A 17,553-nucleotide genomic window follows, 5' to 3' on the forward strand; every position below is an offset into this window, starting at 1 on the left:
TGACAGTCTAGCACTCTGCTAGATTAAGTTGCTAAAACCTAATCAAAGGTGGAAAGAGGATTTAATTTTTAGAAATGAGAAACAATTTTAGGCTCCAGGTTGACTATTTTAGTTAACCCTAAATATCTGCAGAATTGGGTGCAATGTCCTGGAATGACACCTGGTGCTGATGAGGTCTTTCTGTTCTGTACAGGTACATTTTTTAAAACTTATCACCTCTGGGCACAGTGCAGACAGCAGCCATTTTATATTCATTAATTAGCATTAAAAATTGAAGGGCTGAAGTGTCATCATTTAGCAGTTTCCTTTCTAGAAGAGTGGAAAAAGTTTTCCATATTTTCATATAAGCATTCTTCTTGGGTTTTAAAACCAGGTCACTGTTAGGTGGAGGAAGTTTTTTCTGTGAATAGCAAACACTACAGTTTGGGTAGCTACTGCTTGAAGAGTTCTCCCAACCACTTGAATTAAATAAAAACTTTATTATGAAATCATTTTATGCTTTCTGTGTGGTCCCAAGTGCTTCTAGTTCCACATGTATTTGAGATAAACAAAATGAGTTCAATTTTCTTTAAATGAATGTTTGCATTGGTACTGCTTTCCTTGGACGTTGTACAGTTTTACATGCGAACTGAAGACGGGTTACTAGGTAAAAGTGGACCAGAAAGACAAACCTGGGATTACACTTGAAATACACTAATAATATTACATATGTGTCTGGTCCTTACTGTAGACTGGATCCCAACTATTGCCATGGAACTGGGGAAGGACTAGAAGAACTTTGAAGAAAGGACTTAGTATTGGGCAAGCACTTAATAAAGTTCTCTCCAAACAGTAAGCACTCAAAAAATATAATTGACTGATTGATCAAAAAGTGACTGAGCAGGGGACAGTGATAGGAAGGCTCTTTTTCTAGGGACACTTAAAAATGGCAGGCAAGGTCAATAGTGACTTTGACTGACTTCAGTAGTAATCTCGTGATGAGATAGTGGTGGACAGAATTTACTGATCTGTCTGTAGAAAACAAGAGGCTCCTATCAGGCTGATTGGAAATCACAGCACTCCGTCATCGACAGCATCATGCTTAATACAGTGCTCTGCATATAGTAAGCATTCAATAAATACCACTGATTGGTTGATTGATTGATCATAGGCTTCTCTCTGGAAAAGGACAATGTGAATAAATACTTTTCTAGAGAACTATACCCAAGAGCTATGTGTTTTGAAATATTTCCTATTTGTCTTGGAGAACTACAAATCTAGCACCAGTGAACTGAAGAAGCCAAGGCAAACCAAAGGCAGCAGTTTGCCAAGCTGCTGAACACTGTCTATACAATAACTAAACAGTAAATTCAATATCTGAACTTTCCTCATGCCACTCTGCTAGAGGCCTGGCATGGAATAGACTTGGGGCAAGCCTACTTAACAGAAGCAAACTGTTAGGAGTTCACAGACATCAGTGGAAGAGTCATGGACTATCAACTGATCATTAGTATTCTATGAGCACTGTTTCCATGGAGTGATATTATAATTCCGACACACTGAAAAATCACCCCACGGAGCCTCGTACCGCATTTGCTGCCGAGTGCATCTTTGATATAGCATTTGTTATTGCGGCGCTTGGGGTGTCTTCTGAAGAGTAATATTCTAAATGAAATTGGGTGTATTATCCCAGTAATGTAGAATGAACTTTTGCATCCAATTTTCAGTTTATGTCAAATCAGTTAGCCGGCTATTCACTGCATGTGTTCCATTAGAGAGGAAGGGCAGGTTATGACAGAAAACTCAGGAAAAAGCTTAATCCTCTACTTTTGGGGTTTTGGGGTTTGGAGATTATTTTCCAAGTTTTCTCGCCGACAGAATTATAGACCCGGTATTTTCATTGCATGTCATGGTTTTATTAGCACACAGCACAATCACTAGTTGTTATAGTGGATTACTAAGTCTTATAAAAATGTTATTGGAATTATTCCTGGGCTGAGCGACATAGCTTCCTCACATCCTGACTTGAAATTTAGCTTTCATCCACAGGGGATAAAGAGAGAATGTATATTGATGCACCGTGAATCACCGGTTAAATATGACGTCCGATTAGGTTGTAAGGATGGAATAACAATTTGTATTGAACACAAACATTTTTCATAATTATGTTGCCTGCAGGGGTTATCACCTGCCCTAATTTGATCTGATTAAGGTAGAATGCAACTGTCCTCATTTCACACAGAGTGGAGAGATGCCAGGTTTCACCCTGGAGAGGAGGAGGACCAGAATATATGCGAGGTTTTACTAATCAGGCAAAAACCCCTCACTCTCGGCTTCAAGGCTCTCCATCACCTCGCCCCCTCCTACCTCACTTCCCTTCTTTCCTTCTACAGCCCAGCCCGCACCCTCCGCTACTCTGCCGCTAACCTCCTCACTGTGCCTCATTCTTGCCTGTCCAGCCATCGACCCCCGGCCAACATCCTCCCCCTGGCCTGGAATGCCCTCCCTCCCCACATCCATGTCTACCTGTATATATGTATACCTGTATATATGTATATATGTTTGTACATATTTGTTACTCTATTTATTTATTTATTTATTTATTTTACTTGTACATATCCCTTTTATACTGTGAGCCCACTGTTGGGTAGGGACTGTTTCTATGTGTTACCAATTTGTATTTCCCAAGCGCTTAGTACAGTGCTCTGCACATAGTAAGCGCTCAATAAATACGATTGATGATGATGATGATGATGATGATGATTTCTCCCTGCTTATTGATGGAGTTCCAGACGCAAGTATCAGTGACCTAAAAATGATATACATCATCTTTGTGAATAAGTACATAGTTTGCCAAATGTGAAATACTTAGGCCTGCGGATGCTAAGCAGGAAAATACTGAAGTCCTAAAGCAAACCATTCCCGGTGCCTTTGTAGAGTTTAGCATAGATCAATAAATCAACCATATTTATTAAGCACTTACTGTGTGCAGACCACTGTACTAAATGCTTGGTAGAGTACACGCTCAAGGAGTTGGAGAGGAATGGTAGGAGATGTTAATAACAAGGTGATTGGCTTCATTAGTTACAGTACAGGATTTAACCCCCAAATAAAGTAAGGCATTTCAGGCTTCCTCAGACAGGAAATACCATTTTTAATTTCCATACACTTCCTAAGTCACCATTAGATGGTGGCCACCAAACAGACATTTAAAATTACAGGTTGGGATGACATCATTGAAATGCTTAGCTTGCTCTATAGCTTGTAACAAAGCACTCGCAAGAGTTTTTGTGATTTAAAAACTTCAGCTAAAATTGTGGAGGAGGGTTTAACCACACCTAAGAATCCAGTCGAGTCTTGTTTTTTTTATGGTATTTGTTAAGCACTTACTATTTACCAGGCACTGTTCTAAGTCCTAGGGTAAATTTAGACACAGTCCATGTTCCTCATGGGGCTCGCAGTCTTAATCCCCATTTTGCAAATGAGGTAACTAAGGCACAGAGACGTGAAATGATTTGCCCAAGGTCACACATCAGACAAGTGGAAGAGTCTGGATTAGAACCCAGGTCCATCTGACGCCCAGGCCCATGTTCTATCCACTAGGCTATGCTGCCTCAGGATGAGAGTAGAACAAGTAAAGCACTCCTTAGACTACTTCTTGTGACAGTGTCACATTTTGAAAGTAGGATCAATGAGAAAACCACAAGTCCCAGGAATAAAACCAGACCCCAGGAACAAAACCAGACTGCGGGACTCTATTGCCATGCATCTTTTACTAACTAATGAAATACCTGATCCACTCTCGAAGCTGGCACTATGACTTCAAAACAATGGTGTTAACTTGCTATATGCCACTTGGCTTCTAGAGAAATCCCATAGTTTCTTGGAAAGGATAATAAATGGAATCTTAGGGAATGTGCCTGCCAACTCTGTTGTATCATATTCTCCCAAGTGCTTAGAACAGTGCCCTGCAGACAGTAAGCACTCAGTAAATCCCACTGATTGACTGATGGATTGAATCTTATATAGGACACCGAGTGATTTACTAATGGAAGCTGGGAAAGGCCCAAAGGTAGTATCTTTTAATAGGATCAGGCTAAAAAACTTCAGGGAAAAGTCTAGTCACATATATTAATGAGACAGGAAACTGTGAGCTACAGAATTGGGGATTTACACAAAGAATATGTGTACCAATGCTTGAAACCTCTGGATATAAACAAACTTTAGAAGGATATGGAATAAAAAAGAGATATTTATTATTCACTTGGAAAGGTTGCTACAATTAAAAAATGTGGATGTTTCCCAGCTGGCTAGAGAATGGGATTTGTTCAAAAATTTCAGACTAAAAAGTCTCACCCAGCTGCCGAGACAAGAACTCTGGCAAGTGCATTTTGACAAACTATAAAGACAAATTTCCAAATATTTATCAGATTTATAGTCTTCAGTCATTTCCAGCCTCAACTGCTCTGTTATAGAAAGGGTTATTCATTAATTCATTCAATCGTATTTCTTGAGCACTTACTGTGTGCAGAGCACTGTACTAAGTGCTTGGGAAGTACAAATCGGCAACATATAGAGATGGTCCCTACCCAACAACGGGCTCACAGTCTAGAAGGGGGAGACAGAAAACATCCCTGGTTATAATGATATTGGGTTACAGAAATAGAATATATAACAAAGCCCTTAAATACCTGATGAGAATTTGCACTGAAGGACATGAGCCAGAAGTACATGAACCTAGACAAGCTGTCAACCTTTTCTTCTCTCAGCAACCCAGAAATAAGCATATTAGCCTTTGGCAAGAGAACATCATAAAGTCTTGTTTCTGATGCAGAATCATAACTTCCATCTAATAAAAATAATATACTATATATACATCCTACAGCACTTACGTATATCTCCATAATTTTGAAATTTTATATTAATGTCTGTCTCATAAGCTCCGTGTGTGCTGGGAATATGTCTACCAGCTCTGTTGTTCCCTCTCAAGCTCTCAGTATAATGCTCTGCATACAGTAAATGCTCAGTAAATACCATTCATTGATTATTATTTTCTTGGCTCTTTACATTTGTGAGTCATTACACCGGGCCTTATTATTTTTGTGAGATCTTTATAAGTTTATTGATATGGATACAATGAGCAAATAACTTCTCCCTTGTGGTATTTCTGCATGTTTTCAGTGTAAATTTGTATGATCACAAATCAGAAATTGTGCATTTCTCACTAGTTCTCAAAATGATTATTTTAGAAATATAAAGTATAAATTATTAATCGATTCAAGATCATTCTATAGTACTCAGTATAATTAAAGAAATCCATGTGTGTAAGTACCTTAGGTATAAATTTTCAAAGTAGAGATTCAACATATTATTTAGACGATGATGATGAAGGCAAACATTTGAGTGCAAACTGAATAAAAAAATAATAATGGTATTTGCTAAGCTTTTGTGTCAAGCACTGTTCTAAATGCTGGGGTAGATACAAGCTAGAGAGGTTGGACACAGTCCCTGTCCCACATGGGGCTCACAGTCTTAATCCCCATTTTACAGATGAGGTAACTGAGGCCCAGAGAAGTCAAATTACTTCCCCAAGGTCACACAGCAGACAAGTGGCAGAGACAAGACTAGAACGCAGGTCCTTCTAACTCCCAGGCCAGTGCTCTGTCCATTAGACCACACTGCTTCCCTAAACATCTTCTGATCCCAACAAGGACTTCACCCCTGAACCCTCAGATTAAGAGTCTGATGCTCTAATAGCTGAGCTGTAAAATAATCAAATGTTTAAACCACTTAAACACATTTATAATTTTAGCAATTTTCCAAATCTTTACAATGTTAAGGATATTAATGAAAAATAAATATCCATTTCATGCTCTTTGGTAAACTTTAATGTTTACATTAAAGTAAACGTAATACCACTGTTTTGGAAATTGATTATGTTAACGTCTTAATAGTGCAATGATCTTTTGTCACAACTCTCCTCTTGTTGCCCATCCACCTCCTCTTTCTCATCTATCTTGAGGCCGGCCCATTGTCCAGAACATCCTCCTTCTGGCCTGGAACTCTCCCCTATTCCCATCTTCATACAGAACAGACGATCATTCTCCCCACCTTCACAGCCTTATTAAAATCAAAATCTCCTCCAAGAGGCTTTCCCAGATACATTTCCCCTGCTTACTCACCTTTAGGGGAAGCCTACTCACTGAGATCTTTACCCTTTAGGCACTTTGATGTTCCCCTCACCCTCAGCCCCACAGCCTTCTTGAACACACGTGTAATTTATTTTAATGTCTGCCTCCCTTCTGAAAATGAAGCTCCTTGTGGGCAGGAAACATATCTACCAACTCTTTTGTCTCGTACTCTCCCACGTGTTTAGTATTGTGTTCTGCACACAGTAAGTGAGCAACAAATAGATGCAACATAATAATAATAATGGCATTTATTAAGCGCTTACCATGTGCAAGGCACTGTTCTAAGCGCTGGGGAGGTTACAAGGTGATCAAGTAGTCCCAAGGGGGCTCACAGTCTTCATCCCCATTTTACAGATGAGGTAACTGAGCCCCAGAGAAGTGAAGTGACTTGCCCAAAGTCACACAGCTAAGTGGCGGAGCCGGGATTTGAACCCATGACCTCTGACTCCAAAGTCCGTGCTCTTTACATTGAGCCACGCTGCTTCCCCAACATGGCTTAGTGGATAGAGCACAAACCTGGGAGTCAGAAGGACCTGGGTTCTAAACCCAGCTCTGCCACATGAGTGCTGTGAGACATTGAGCAAATCACTTAACTTCAATGGGCCTCAGTTACCTAATCTGTACAATGGGGATTAAGAGTGTGAGCCTCATGTGGAGCAGGGACTGTGTCCAACCTGATTATCTTGTATCTACCCCAGTGCTAGGACAGTGCCTGGCACATAGTAAGAACTTAACAAACATTATTATTATTATTATTATTGTCATTAATGTCCAAGACTAAACTCCACATGTCCAAGAGTGAACTCCTTGTCTTCCCTCCCAAACCCTCCCAAACAGTAAGTGCTCAATAAATATGATTGATTGATTAATACATATGATTGATTGACAGCTGTCACCAAGGCTGTTGGATTATTATTATTATTATTAATAATGATAATAATGATGATGATGATAATAATAATAATAATAATAATAATAATAATAATGGTATTTGTTAAGCACTTACTATGTGCCAAGCACTATTCTAAGCACCGGGGGGATACAAGATAATCAGGTTGGAAAGAGTCCCTGCTCCACATGAGGTTGTCCCACATGGGGCTCACAGTCTTCATCCCCATATTACAGATGAGGGAACTGAGGCCCAGAGAAGTGAAATGACTTGCCCCAAATCACATAGAAGACAAGTGGCGGAGCCATGATTAGAACCCACAAACTCTGACTCCCAAGCCTGAGCTCTTTCCACTGAGCCCCCAAACTTTGTCCTCTCCCTGACTTTCCCATCTCTGTTGACGGCACTACCATCCTTCCCGTCTCACAAGCCCGCAGCCATGGTGTCATCCTCGACTCCGCTCTCTCATTCACCCCTCACATCCAAGTCGTCACCAAAACCTGCCGGTCTCAGCTCCGCAACATTGCCAAGATCCGCCCTTTCCTCTCCATCCATACCGCTACCCTGCTCATTCAAGCTCTCATCCTATCCCGTCTGGACTACTGCATCAGCCTTCTCTCTGATCTCCCATCCTCGTGTCTCTCTCCACTTCAATCCATACTTCATGCTGCTGCCCGGATTATCTTTGTCCAGAAACGCTCTGGGCATATCACTCCCCTCCTCAAAAATCTCCAGTGGCTACCAATCAATCTGTGCATCAGGCAGAAACTCCTCACCCTGGGCTTCAAGGCTCTCCATCACCTCGCCCCCTCCTACCTCACCTCCCTTCTCTCCTTCTCCAGCCCAGCCCGCACCCTCCGCTCCTCCGCCGCTAATCTCCTCACCGTACCTCGTTCTCGCCTGTCCCGCCATCGACCCCCGGCCCACGTCATCCCCCGGGCCTGGAATGCCCTCCCTCTACCCATCTGCCAAGCTAGCTCTCTTCCTCCCTTCAAGGCCCTGCTGAGAGCTCACCTCCTCCAGGAGGCCTTCCCAGACTGAGCCCCTTCCTTCCTCTCCCCCTCGTCCCCCTCTCCATCCCCCACATCTTACCTCTTTCCCTTCCCCACAGCACCTGTATATATGTATATATGTTTGTACATGTTTATTACTCTATTTATTTATTTATTTATTTATTTATTTATTTTACTTGTACATAGCTATTCTATTTATTTTATTTTGTTAGTATGTTTGGTTTTGTTCTCTGTCTCCCCCTTTTAGACTGTGAGCCCACTGTTGGGTAGGGACTGTCTCTATATGTTGCCAATTTGTACTTCCCAAGCACTTAGTACAGTGCTCTGCACATAGTAAGCGCTCAATAAATACGACTGATGATGATGATGATGATTCCTTCTAAACATCCAGTCCAAACCCCCAGAAGGTTCTCAGAGGGTCAAGGCTGACTGCAAAACTTGGAAACATCCTGCCTAAAGCAGAACATCTGCTTACATCAACCTAGGTGCACAAGGGACTCTCAAAACCAAGGCCTGGTTCCATGGGTCTGTCCTTTGCATAGAAATTGAAGGAATGTGCACACAACAAGATTGTTCAATTCTGATCTCCCTGTGTGCATTTCTGCAAGCTTCTCTTATCCAATGCTCTAGGAACTTCAAAGACATCTCTCTGCAAGGGAGAAATTTGTGAGGCGTGATTGGAAAGGAAAGGGAACAGAGCCCTGAGCCTGCAGACTTTCTTGCTCTCATTTTTAATAATTGTTCTGACTTTACATGGTACCCTCATTCCAAACACTACAGATGTGTGGTTAACTATTTAAAAGTAGGTCCAGAGGGCTTCATACTTAACCCGGTATTGCCCTGGAGAAATTTTGTCTGTAAAAAACTGGAAGCCCTGACTGCTGAATCCTGGAATTGGTGGGAAAATGTAGTATATCCGCAGAGTATGGTTTTGAAGGCTGTGTGGTTTAGTAGAAACAGCAAGGGCCTGAGAGTCAGACGACCTGGGGTCTAATCCCAGATTGACCACTTATCTGCGTGTGAACTTGGCCAAGTCACATCACTTCTCTGTGTCTCAGTTTCCTCATTTGTAAAATGGGGATTAAATACCCGTTCTTCCTCCTACTTAGACTGTGAGTCCAATGTGGGATAGGGACTGTGTGCAACCTAATTACCTTGTCATTACGCCAGTGCTTGGCACACAGTAAGCACATAATAATAATAATAATAATATCAGGCAAAAGCTCTTCACCCTCGACTTCAAGGCTGTCCATCACCTCGGCCCCTCCTACCTCGCCTCCCTTCTCTCCTTCTCCAGCCCAGCCCGCACCCTCCGCTCCTCTGCTGCTAATCTCCTCACTGTGCCTCGTTCTCGCCTGTCCCACCAACGACCCCCGGCCTTCGCCCTCCCCCTGGCCTGGAATGCCCTCCCTCCGCACATCCTCCAAGCTAGCTCTCTTCCTCCCTTCAAAGCCCTACTGAGAGCTCACCTCCTCCAGGAGGCCTTCCCAGGCTGAGCCCCCTCCTTCCTCTCCCCCTTGTCCCCCTCTCCACCCCCCAAGTCTTACCTCCTTCCGTTCCCCACAGCACCTGTATATATGTATATATGTTTGTACATATTTATTACTCTATTTTACTTGTACATATCTATTCTATTTATTTTATTTTGTTAATATGTTTCGTTTTGTTCTCTGTCTCCCTCTTCTAGACTGTGAGCCCACTGTTGGGTAGGGACCATCTCTATATGTTGCCGACTTGTACTTCCCAAGCACTTAGTACAGTGCTTTGCACACAGTAAGTGCTCAATAAATATGACTGAATGAATGAATAGTATTTAATTTAGCACTAAGCCAAGCTCTTGGGATAGTGTAATAGAGTAAGTGGACATAATCACTGCCTTCAAGAAGTTTGCAATCTAGCAAAGGAGACAGATACTAAAATCATTTACAGAGAGGAGAAAGAGGTAGAAGGTCATATGTACATTGGCTAATGCTTAAATAAAAGGGTAAAATATGAATTATTATGTATATACACAAATAATGATATACAATCCCATAGATTATCTCAATTCCTTAGCCCTTCGGTTTTACATGGATCAATTTACCAATTAATCACTGGTATTTATTGATTATTGTGTGCCAAGCCCTATACTAAGCTTTAAGGAGAATGCAATAGCAATAGAAGCCACATTCCCTGCCCTCAAGAAGCTAAAACTGATTCATTTGCATTTCTAGATTTTTAAATGATAACTAAAATTACAAAATACCCAGAATATGTTAGCTGTTTATTATTACAACATAACATAAATTCATTCATTCATTCAATCGTATTTATTGAGCACTTACTGTACGCAGAGCACTGTACTAAGTGAAACATTAGTGAAAATTTACCACCTCTTTCAGTTTGAATCCTTTACCTTATTATTTAATATAAAACATTAATATTCTATTTTAAATATTACGTTGCTAACATACAGGTGGAGGCTCTTTGTTAACTTCATATTTTCACATCTTAAAGGGTGGCAGATTTATTTTTTAGAATAATAATGTTCCAAATATTAATTTCATTTCACTGTCATTATAGACCTGGAAAATTCAGACAAGTCCAGTCATTTTCCCAAACTCTTCAAGTAGTACCCTGTCAGACTTCATTGTTGTGGGACAAGGATTAGGCTTAATATTAAAAACACTGGGGCTATCCCCAAAAGTGGGTTTTGGGGTTGAATAATTCAAATAATAGCCTCAGCCCTCGCTGCCCCCATTTGCTCTGCAAGCGGATACAGCTATGCTAAGCACTGAATAGAAAAAAGTAACACTAAAATACTTTATATGAGCCAAGAAATTCTATAGTGCAAGAATTAAATTTGTAAGAAATCTTGCTGCAAGCACACATTAGCCTTAATTTTAAAACCTAAAATACATTTACCAGAGCTTAAGGACAGCCCCATGTCACTTATAATAATGATGGTATTTGTTAAGTGCTTACTATGTGCAAAGCACTGTTCTAAGCGCTGGGAGGATACAATAATAATGATGGCATTTATTAAGCACTTACTATGTGCAAAGCACTGTTCTAAGCGCTGGGGAGGTTACAAGGTGATCAGGTTGTCCGACGGGGAGCTCACAGTCTTAATTCCCATTTTACAGATGAGGTACTGAGGCACAGAGAAGTTAAGTAACTTGCCCAAAGTCACACAGCTGACAATTGGTGGAGCCGGGGTTTGAACCCATGACCTCTGACTCACAAGCCCTTGATCTTTCCACTGAGCCACGCCAAGGGTTTAATACAGTGCTTGGCAAATAGCAGGTGCTTAACAAGTACCATAAAAATTAACATAATTAAAGGATATCCTCAACTGGCATGCACAATTTAGTATCATATTCTCTTGTACAATTTTTCCATAGCCTTGTAATGCTCTACATGGATATAATTTTAATTCATTCATTCATTCAATTGTATTTATTGAGCGCTTACAGTGTGCAGAGTACTGTACTAAGTGCTTGGGAAGTACAAGTCGGCAACATATAGAGACGGTCCCTACACAACAACGGGCATCAAGTTCATTACTGAACATCTTCCTTTTCTTTCCCCAAAAGCCAGCTGCCCTCAACTCTGCACTTTTGAGCCACACTTACAAACATGTACAAAAAAGGAAAAATAATTCAAGTAAAATTTGCATTTCAATACTCAGGAGGAAAACTGAGCAAGATTCAGATCACAATATACAGTTAATGGAAAAATCATTTTATAATGTTAAAAGATTATAAGACAACCTTTAAAAACATTTACTTGTTTAAGAGGATGGTGGTTCATATTTTAAACTTATGCAAAATGCTTATAAAACAATTTTCCCTTGTGTTCAGAAGCGAATTGAACTATCAAGGATTTTTTATAGGTAGTCCAATGAGAGTCAATATCCTGGAAAGTTAAATAATCTTAGAACTAGATAGGTCTGACAGCGACTACTTCATTGCACTGAAAAATACTATCCTAAAAGTTTATGTACTTACCTAAGTACATACATAAGTTACTCCCAAGGAGTAGCTAATAAGAGTAAATATGGTTCAACAAACAAATGAGGATTGTTTGCTCTTTATGGGGAGGATCAAGTGATCAAAACACTGATAAAAGACAAAGGAAAAGACTCAAGTTTTGACTGAGTGGAAGAAGGCAATGCTAAACCACTTTTGTATTTTTAACAAAATGACTCTGTGGATACACATACCAGAATGACTTTATAACAGAAGACAGGGACATTCTGAAGAGGGTGTGCCCATGAGAGTGGCTTAGGGTTGGAAAGGACTCAACTGCATTTGAAGAAGAATTCATAGCTGCAAAATACCAAAAGCTTGTTAAGTCATTTTTACAACCTAAATTGAATGTCATATGGGCAGGGTCTGCATCTACCAACTCGGTTGTATTGCATTCTCTCAAGTGCTTAATACAGTGTTCTGCATACCGTATACACTCAGTCAGTACCATTGATTGATGGATTTTTTTTAATGATACTTGTTAAGTGCTTTCTATGCGCCAGGTTGGTACTAAGTGCTGGAGTAGATACCAGGTTGGACACAGTCCCTGTCCTGCATGGGGCTCCCAGTCTTAAGTCCCATTTAACTGAGACACAGAGAAGTTAAATGTTTTGCCCAAGGTCACCCAGCAGACAAGGAGCAGAGTCAGAATTAGAACCCAGGTCCTTCTGACTCCCTTTACTCTGTCCACTAGGCCATGCTGCTTCTTCGTGGTTGATTACTCTGAAGGGATCTTTTGAATAAGATCCTAAAGAAATAAATAAAACTCCTATCTCCCTTTTATATATACATCAGGTCATTTAAAAAAAAATACTTGCTTGCCTGTATCTGATTGAAAGTTATGGGGATACACCTGCAAAGTGTGGGCTTGGGGAAATTAAGCTTTCCCCATGAAATAAATTTGTAACCCTGAATATCTCTAAATGAAAATGAAAATCTTGATATATTTGAAGCCAATTTTTCTCACATTTTCAGTAATGACAACACAAATATTGAAAGCTTTCTTTTTACTCACCATCTTGATTTCCCAGAACCATTTATTTTCTAATGAAGACAATATTTCCTGCCACGCATATTTTCATAACAGTTTGGCTGAGTGGAGTAGAAATTTATAGTGGGCAAGATTCTTTTTTTGTAATTTGTTAAGTGCTTACTATGTGCTAGGCATTGTTCTGAGCACTGGAGTAGATACAAGGTAATCAGGTTGGATATGTCCATGTCCCACATGGGGCTCACAGTCTTAATCCCCATTTTACAGATGAGGTAACTGAGGTACAGAGAAGTGAAATGACTTACCCAAGGTCCCACAGCATATTAGGAGCAGAACTGGAATTAGAACCCAGGTCCTTCCGAATCCCACTAGGATTCCCACTAGTATCCACTAGGCCATGCTGCTTCTCTAGCTGTCATCCAGAAGCTGTCATCTAGAAGACAGCCAATCATACAATAAACTTGACCAATCAACAATCAATGGTATTTATTGAGTACAATGCTCTGCACACAGTAAGCACTCAATAAATATGATTGAATGAATTGAGCATTTACTGTGGGCAGAGCACTGCACTATGCACTTGGGAGAGTTTAATGTGAGTTGGTATTGCACTCTCTCAATCTCTTACAATCTAGAGCAAGTACTAAACTGTTATAGGATTTTTCAGTGGTCCCAAAGGTCTCAATAATTCCACTGCCATGAGTTAGGCCATTTCTTCCATATAAATATAATTCGCAAAAAAAATCATTAGGAAAATTAGATATATGATCACCTGAGGGTTTTGTGTTAGGGTCAAAGTTTACAAGCTGGCACTTGGGAAGATCTAGAGAAGAATGGGTCCGTTGGGAAGAAGAGGTAGCCTCAACCCAAGAGAGGCCTGACCGCAGTCAAATACGCTTGATTTGGAGCATATCTAGTAGCATGCGTCTCCCTCTCTGCTATGCGACAGCAACGATGAAAGGGTGTGTCTGCTACCACGTGGAAGCAGCTGCTTCAGTCCTCTCAAGTCCACTCTGCCATCAAAAGCCGGCCGACATAGGCCGGAGGCTTCGGGTCTCTGTTTTAGAAGCATCATCTTTTTTTAACAATATTGCCATAAACAGAGGCAATGAGAGGGGTTCAGGTAGAAACTAAGAGAGCAGGTGGGAAGGTGATAAGCCACAGGTGTTAGGAGCAAATAAATGAAACAAACATTACTCTTAAAAATAACTTCAGTTGAAAAGTTAATGGCTGTTCTCAAATAGAGTAGTTGAGATACGGGTTGTGTAAAAGTTGTGATAATGCTTTTTTTCTTGGTAGGAGAAACCTTTCTTTGTCTTACTTTTCTGGAGGAAAGTTTGGTTAAACATGTAATACACTCAGATTTCAGATTTATCACTGACATTATTAATCCTGGGAATCTTTTTTAATAGATGATTTTCCTTTTTCTCTATTCTTTAAAGAGTGGGTAACGTGCTCTTGGTCAGCTTTTATGTTTCTCTGTGTATTATCATTCTTGTCAATATGCAGTTCTTATCTCAAAACCAAGATTAGGCTAGTGCCACATACTGAATTGACATTGCTATGTATGCTGACAAGTAGCTGTGATGGTGACTTTTCGTTTAGACATTTGTGTTGTTTTCGAATACCGGAGAGAAGTAATATTACTTGCCATGTGGATATCATTGTACGTGAGTCAGAAAAACTAAAATAAACCCCAGATGTTTGGAATTTAAACCGGGTTCTTACCCAAATTAAAATGAGCAGATAGTCACCCTCCAAATTGCGTATTTAAAAAAAAAACCATGAATAATCTATGCCAGATTCATCAACCAAGAGGACAGCAATTCCAGAAAGAACCGATAGGTATCAAGCACAAGGTGGTGCTGCTGATTTAGAAGGACGTTCACTTGTTAGGTGAGTACCAGCCCAAGACACAATGGAATTGTGAAAATCCAAGATCCCCTGCAAGATCCAAGACCTAGAAAAGATCCCCTGCTTTAAATGAACATCCTGGATGATCCAGGTAAAAAATAAAAACAAAAACAAAATAAAAAGCAATCTAGTACCTGTGAAGAGGGAGCAGATTAAAATTCCCAACCCTCTAATAATAATAATAATGGCATTTGTTAAGCGCTTACTATGTGCCAAGCACTGTTCTGACACAAGGTAATCAGGTTGTCCCACCTAGGGCTTACGGTTTTAATTCCCATTTTACAGATGAGGTCACTGAGGCACAGAGAAGTTAAGTGACTTGCCCAACGTCACACAGCTGACGAGTGGTGGAGTTGGGATTAGAACCCAGGACCTCTGACTCCCAAGCCCATGTTTTTTCATTCATTCATTCATTCAATCATATTTATTGAGCGCTTACTGTGTGCAGAGCACTGTACTAAGCGCTTGGGAAGTACAAGTTGGCAACAAATAGAGACTGTCCCTATCCAACAACGGGCTCGTAGTCTAGAAGGGGGAGACAGACAACAAAACAAAACATGTGGACAGGTGTCAAGTCATCAGAATAAATAGAAATAAAGCTAGATGCACATCATTAATAAAATAAATAGAATAGTAAATATGTACAAGTGAAATAGAGTAATAAATCTGTACAAACATATATACAGCCATGCTGCTTCTCAAATACTATTACTACCAGAAATCAATCATATTTTTAACAATCATTTATTGTGTGCTTACTGTACTCAACGCTTGGGAGAGTACAATACAACAGACTTGGTAAACACACTCCCTGTCTACAAGGATCTTACAGTTTAGGGCGGAGCCATGGGGCTGAATTCTCTACTCTCTGAAAGCCTTCCTAGAATTCTTTCATTTTGCTTTTCCTTCCAGCTATCACTGTAAGAAGGGGAAGATGGAGTTTCCAATAGTAAGCCTTTAAAGGGGATTATATAGGTGCATGCCTCTCTCAGTGCATTTTAGAGTTATTATTCATCCACGTTTTGACTCTCCCACTGCATCCCCTCTGCAGGCTGCAAAGCCGAGACCTAGAAAACAAGCCCTATAGCTCCTGGTTACAGTCACAGACTGCCTCATCTAATGGTAACTGACAGTGCTAATACTGTCCACTTTCCTCTGCTTCTCTATTGGCCCTATCTGATCCCAAACTCAAAAGCTCAAAAATGGGAAAAACTCCTGGAAAAAATGAGCATGCCTGAGGGCCAAATATCAGTTCTTGGTCCCCACGTCCATCTTCAACTTTTCTGGGCATGGGAAGGGAAGCAAGGTATACAAGAAGAAAGGGGCCGAAGAGCAAAGTTCAAGTCTGAATTTCAACAGCATGCCTGTAACAGACACTGCACCACAAAGCCACAGTATAAGAGGATTTAAAAAAAAAGGCCGAGTGCTGCTAGTGACAAAACCCTAATACCTATTTCCTGGTAAGGAAAATGGGATCTCAATGACATCCTACCATTCAATTGTATTTATGGAGCACTTACTGTGTGCGGAGCACTGTACTAAGTGCTTGGAAAGTACAATACAGGTAAGGTACTAGGTCTAACCTGAGTTTCCCCATTTCCCTATAGTCAAGAACAGTTGATGTGGAATAATCCCATGATTTGGCAGGGAAAGAGTTTCTGAATAAACTAACACACCCAGCTTCATTAGGTCTTATTTAGAGGGATAATTTCTGCAGTGTGTAAGGAGCCAGCCTTGGCAGCAGTGAATTTATGAAGCAGCACAAACAAACTGAAAAATATGAGTATTCACAAACCTAGGTGGTGGAAAATGGTTAAAAATCCTATATGACAATACTGAATTCTTACTTAAATGGACAATTAGTATTTATGACTTAGAAGGTCATGGATATCTGAATGAGTACAAAGGCATTACAGATAACATCATTTGTGTAACCTGCCCTTTTAAAATGTTGACAAACAGGTTCGGGTTATGAAAGTATAGTGCCAAGAGGCTTCTGACTTCAAAATCATTTTCCTTTTCCCTGGCTGGGTTGCTATGGTGATGACACCAAGACTGCTCAGCCTCTCCTGGTGCCTGCATTTCTGCAGAAGCATAGAACGCGTGCTCTGTTTCCTAGATACACACATCCCCCCTGACCAACCAGAAAGCCTTATATGATGAGAAGCAGCGTGGCGATGTGGATAGAGCACAGGCCTGAGAGTCAGATGGCCTTGTGTTCTAATCCTGGGTCCATCACTTGTGTACTGTGTGACCTTGGGCAAGTCACTTCACTTCTGAGGGCCTCAGTTACCTAACCTGTAAAATGGGGAATGAGACTGCGAGCCCCATTTAGGTCAGGGACTGTGTCCAACCTGATTTGCTTGTATCCACCCTAGCGCTTAGTACAGTGCCTGGCACATAGTAAGAGCTTAATACTATTATTATTATTATTCCAGGTGTCATGTTTGGGGGTCATTTCCAACATGGAAACTGTCTACTTTTTAAATCCATATCCTCATAGTCCACCATGGCCTAGTGGATAGCACGCAGGCCTGGAAGTTAGAAGGAGCTGGGTTCTAATTCT

General features: G+C 40.6%; 1 protein-coding gene across 8 annotated transcripts in view; it reads left to right on the forward strand.

The window, feature by feature from the left end:
* SYBU (syntabulin) overlaps positions 1-17,553 on the forward strand; it is a 105,982-nt gene that overhangs the window by 10,026 nt on the left and 78,403 nt on the right. The gene's annotated exons all lie outside the window — the stretch shown is intronic.

The sequence above is a fragment of the Tachyglossus aculeatus genome, chromosome 4 (genome assembly GCF_015852505.1).
Source record: "Tachyglossus aculeatus isolate mTacAcu1 chromosome 4, mTacAcu1.pri, whole genome shotgun sequence".
Classification (NCBI taxonomy): domain Eukaryota; kingdom Metazoa; phylum Chordata; class Mammalia; order Monotremata; family Tachyglossidae; genus Tachyglossus; species Tachyglossus aculeatus.